Here is a 6,000-nt window from a genome sequence, read left to right as displayed (position 1 = left end):
TAGATCTGCAAGCTGTAAGGAACAGTTAGTGCCAGAGAATTTAGCTTGTTCATTGTGCTCATCAGTGTGTGTTACCACGTCGGCATGAAAAAGAGAAGCTAGACAGTATCAACAGAAGAAGTGTTAAAAAAGTAGAACATTTTCATAGCCAAGCTTCTGCACTTCGTTGATTTCAGACTTGTACAGTGCCCATCACTGTGCTGACAAACCCCGAGCAGTAGCTGGGCACAACCAAGAGATTGTCTGAAAGCTCCACTCTTGCAGTCAAATGCAAGGGGATGTATGCTTGTCAGTCTCCCATCCTGCAGCACCTGTGCGTATGCTGTGGGACACAGTCTCAGCAACTAAAGAAAATTTACAGGGAGCTCAGCTGAGAAAAATACCCAGATGTCTTGCACACACAGAGAAATATTCACCGCTTACCTTAATCACATGTTGGACATCCATTTGAAAACAAAGAAACCGAGAGCTCAGTTTTTCTCGGAGAGGAAAGCTTATGGTACAGAAATTAACTTCCACTTATCCTCTTTTTGACTTTGCATTCTTCATGATATTTTGCTTTATGATTTTACCTCCAGCCTGATGACAAAGCATTTATTATCGTTACAATTTATGAGGCATGATCATTCCCACAACACGTTTTATTGTTTGTACTGCAGTAATGCACAAGGCTTCCAGCCAGTAATCAGGTACTGTGTAAACACCAAATACAAAGACAGTTCTTGGAGCATAGAAATGTTTTTCACATACCTGGAGCACTGTATTTGCAGACTGTGAACCTCTTATAAAAAATTAAGTCCCTTTAGTACCATACCCAGCCTCATTTATCACACATATGACTTCATTAAATCATTTCAGAGATCTATTTAGGAAATCCCAGTTACATGACTGAAGTCTTAACCTAGGTCTAAGGAGGCTAACGATATTCCTGTTAACGGGGAAAAAATCTGACCAAAAAACTCCCACATTTGAGATAAGAGAGTGTCATTCTAGGTCCTAATTCTAAATTTCTAATTCTAAAAGGGAAGCTGAAAATGGACACCTAAAGATCCTAACTGCTGTCTTTACCACACAGCACTTTTGAGGGTGTCCCAACATGAAGTATAATAGAAGTTCTTGCTTTGTAGGCAGGATAATGAATATTCCATTAACAAGGCTCCAGTTACACTTCCAAGGAAACTGAATTGGAAATCTGTGCTATTTTTAAAGACAATCCAGTTTACAATAAGATTCCAGCTCAACTGGCTTAGTTTCCAAGCTGGGGAGGCATGTCCAATCTTGTTAGAAACACAGTAGAAGCATGAGCTTTCTACCCTTGGGTAGAAAATACCCTTTTCAAGAACAGCTCTTTTACAGTTTAAGCTGTCCAGATTAGAGTGTAAAACCACCTTAAAATACAGCAGGACAGAACTGCTGCTTGAAAATGCTGTGTATGTGTCTACCTATGCTTTTCGAACACAATCACTGTGAGACAGATGAGGAGAGATGCTCTTGCCTGAAGCACAGCGTTTTCCACTGCTGCAGCCTGAAATTTCTGGCTGCAACTCCGAGTCACCATTGACGTGACACAAGAAGGGACAAAGGCCTGTAGGGTAAGGACACATGTCAAGGAAGAAGGGAAAAGCAGCGCAGAAAGAGCAAGCACTCACAAGATCCAGAAGACGACCCATGGAAAGCAGGGTCTTTAGGACAGGACTGCAATACTAGCCTTGCTACGCTACTCTTCAAAAGATCGTTTTATCTAGACCCATTTTAGCTCATAATTCTGCCTTCCCAAGCATGTTGACAGTTTTATCTTTGAAGTGTAAAAACCGTTTTTTCACCGGTATGTATGCAAGTGCACAACCACCACAAAATTCAGGAGACAAGAAAATTGTGTTAGTAAATGAGATGCTATTCTCATTATCCCACTAGAGAAACAAAAATTACAACTTTGGTAAACGTTGTATCCATGAGGAAGTCAGAAGATTCACTGGTAGGTATAATGGGCCCCCAGACAGTTCAGTACTTAATAAACAGCAATTGTGCAGTTTTCCTTAAATATCCCTGAAGTTAAAGATAACAAATGCAGGTGGAAAATCTGCATCAACAGGTGTGGGCAATGCAACCGGGGAGGGAAGGAAAATAACTTCAAAGGCGGTAAAAGTGATAAAATGATTAGTTTCCTACCACCAGGCCACCCCCCCCCCCAGCAAATCTAAATATTTCCCCTCAATTTATTGTTTTTGTCCAGCATAGGGATGACCAGTAAACAACTTTACTCGGCAACCCGGTAACAACAGAGTACTAAGAGAGAGAGAAATCAATCAGTGCTTTAGAAATAGAGAGGAGAAAGTCTGCAAGGGGAGGATGGGTGGGATTCCAGTGAAAAAAACCAAAAAACACAAGGGGGAGGGAAAACAATGGAAGCATTTAACTCTATAGCAAATCACAACACTGCTTCTAAGAGTAAAGAAACATTTTTCCCACATTCTTTACTGCTTAATTTTACATTGCGGTGCAATATCGGGTGGTTTGTGTGAGTGTATGCTACAGCTTAAGTAGCTAAATAGGAGCAATCTGTAGCTCGTGAAAAAAAAAAATCGTTCATGTCTTTTGTAGCTGTTTAATGACTGTTAAACTGTACTTAAGTTGCTTTTATGGAGTGGTATACAAAAAACCGGGAACGTGTATCATGTTACAAATACTTGCAGCATTAAATTTACTTCAATTTTGGTTTTTTCTCGATCAAGGGAGGATTGCTGCGTTGTGCTTTGAGAGCCTACCCTGCTGTTAAGACAGTTAAGAAGAAAAATGTGATTACAGTGTCAGGAAGATCTACAAACATCCCTGAAACTGAGCTAAAAAAACCCAAGGGTAATCCAAGACTGCAGTTCACGAGCCAGTTAGGGTCATCCTCACCATCCTTTACAGCAATGTCCTTGAAACCTAGGAGCAGAGGTGCTGTGGCTACTGAGAGCACGGAGGGACAGACTCCTCACCTGGTTTTCCTGGTTAGCGACCACAGGGTAGACTTACGGAATAAATACAAGAGGCCAAATTGAGACCGGGTACATCGTACCTACGACAAGTATGTATGTAGTCCCTCCAAGCGCAAAATTCAACCCAGCTGCAGGATTCAGATGTCTAGTGTCACTCAGTAAACACAGCTACAACATACTTATTTTAGCTCTTTTAAAAATTGCTATGCGTGCCTCGCCGCTGTGGTTTTAACACTGCAGAGATACCCAGCTCTTCCAGAGTGAGTGACCAGTTCAATTTCCTCCTAGAAAAAGACTTCAGATTTTTGTGGGTGTGTTTTTTTTTTCCACTCTTTTTCTCCACCACGCATTGCCAGCTGAGAAAGAATGGTTTGGTGTTGGTCTAGAGGTTTCGTAAGTCTCTTTTGAGCACTTAACGCTTGATCCAAGATCAAAATTCTCACTATAAGTAATCCTTTCGTGCTGAAATCCATACAGAATTGGTGCAAGCTTTGCGTGCAAGAGAGGACTCATTCACGCAGCGCACCGCTGGGGCTGTTCAAAATTAACTTTGCAAAGGTAACCGCGGCGCAGGACGCGCTTTCGCGTTACCGCGCTGCCAGCAGCGTTTAAAGGAAAAATAGAAGAACGGCTTTGATCGGAGCTCCCCGCCCCCACCCTAAAAAAAAAAAAAAAAAAAAAAAAAGGAAGGGAAGGGAAAGCCAGGAGCGCAGCATGTGCACGCCCTCCGGCAGCGACCGGCAGTAACCCCGCGCCCCGCCACGCTGAGCCGGAGCGAAAAACACGCTCTTTCCTTGCCAGCTTTGAGGATGAGCAAGCGCTGGGGTATCCGCAGCCTGAGCCCTGCACGCGCGTAACCTTTCGGCTGCAAAATGGAGTGGTGGTGGGAGGGGAGGGGGGAGCCCAACTCGCCGAATAGAGCTCGCCCCGTGCGCGCCCCTGCCAAGTGACGCTGGCACCTGCGTGGCCGGTGTGCACCCCAACCCCCCGGGTCCTTCCCCGTGGAAAGGCTGAGCTCCCACCCGCGCTGCGGGCCGGGGCTGCATTCTTGTGGTGGTGGGGAAAAACTCGGGGGGGAAACAGGCAGGCGTGGGGGCCCGCGCTCCGAGGAGGAGGCTGCAGGGCGGGGGTCGCCCGCTGGAGAAAGGCAGCTCGCCCACGCCGCCGACCCCACGGCTGACCGCGGTGCTGGGGGGAGGGGGGGAAGTGGGCCCCGCGCAGGCGCACTGAGCGCCGCCGTTGACCGAGAGTTACCCCGCCGAGACGTGCTGCGGCGAAGTAGGTGAAAAGTAACTCGGTGTCAGCGCCCTCAGGAAACGCGGCGGCGCCGTGCGCATGCGCGGGAAGCGTTTTTCCCCCCCCACCCTCCCTGTGCCCTGCGGAGGGGGCAGGAAACGCGGGGGGGGCGCGGAGCGGGGCTGGTAGGAGCGCGGGGCCCTGCGGAGGGAGCCGCAGCGTACGGGCAGAGGCTGGGCTGGGCTGGGCTGGGCGGGGGGGTAACGTAGCACAAAGGAGCCAGTGCCCCCCCGCCCCGAAATGCTTCGTCCCATGGTACGCGCATGCGCCGGGGAGGTAGCGGGGGAGAAGGGGGCTGGAGGTGCCCGGGTACCCCCTCGGCCCCCTCCCCGCTCCCTGCCCCGCCCCTACAGCCATCCCCGCGTCGTCTACTGCTAGAGCGGGGGTGCGAAACCGAGCCCCGGCACCGGCGGTGGTCACTGCTGTGCTGGAGACTTGACTTTCTGCCCAAAACGCCCCGCCGGGGAGCTCGCCTCTGGGGCGGCCGGGTGTTGCCACCCACCTCACAGGCGCAAATCGTGCTTACCTGGCGCGGCCTGCTGCCCTTAAAAAAAACCCCAAACCCCAGCCTGCCAGATCACCCAGCGCTGCGGCTGGCATGAGCTGCTGCCGCCGCCTTTCATTTATGTGTTAATTTTTGTAGACCTTTTATTAATAATGGCAAGACTCTATTAGCCGATATATTGGTGTTTCAACAGCTTTTTCATCTCGAAGGTGACAGAGACAAGAAGACAAACGGCTTCACTTTAGGCTTGTTTTTTATCTGTTTATGATCTCCTTTAACGAGTTTGGGTGGTTCACCCTGGTACTAACCCAGACAGGCTCTGACCTTCGCATTACTGTTGCCAGCACGTGAAAAAGGAGTCATCAACTGTCATATACATACATATGCTGCGTGTGTATACATGTATGATTATATACATATATATAGTCAGTGTCTCCGGTTCTAGAGTGCACGGTGCTAAGCGGCTTGCTAGCAGAGAGGGGTGCCCGGGGCCGGCTGGCCTGCCGCCGCAGGGCCGGCCGGCAGAGGTGTGACGGACGGGAGCCAGGCCCGGAGCCCAGCACCCCGGCTGGGAAGCTGCCCGCTCCCCAAAGAGCTGCCTGTGCAAGGAACCTGGCGTCCCACGGGGAAGCCAAGAAACGGCCAGCTTTTTTTCTTTTTTCGCCTCGCCCAGCGCTGTAGGGAGCCTTTGTTTTGTGAAACAGGAGGGGGGTGGTTAATGTCAAGAATGGCATGGCACAGATGCTGTAACAGAGGCAGGCGTGCAGCATCTCACAATCTGGGTTCATCTCCTCCCCATCCTCTGGAATTTAACTCCTATAAACCATCAATAACTTATTGCAGCTCTTGCAAGCTTCAAATTGTGCTACACTTACAGAGCACAAAGGGCAGTGATGTTTAGTATTTTTTGAGCTTTGAGTATATCCAGAGATAAGGGAGAGCAAGTATTATAACCAAACGAAACTACAGTGCCAGGAACTCTGCAGGTGCTTTGCAGCTGCATATGAAGCTACGTGAGTGAAAACCTTGGTGGGTTTATCCTATACCACCACTTCCGCCTTTTGTAAACAGAAGGTATAGGAGATCGTTGGGCAGATTTCATCTCAAAACACACCTTTGACTGCATGTGAGGACATCGCCTGATGTAACTATTGGTCTTAAACTGCAGTGGGTGTGATGACAGTAACAAAACGGAGAATACATGATGCCATTGCTCAG

This window comes from Phaethon aethereus, assembly GCF_964289735.1.
Source record: "Phaethon aethereus genome assembly, chromosome: Z".
Lineage (NCBI taxonomy): Eukaryota > Metazoa > Chordata > Aves > Phaethontiformes > Phaethontidae > Phaethon > Phaethon aethereus.
Note: the sequence above shows the minus strand (reverse complement) of the source record.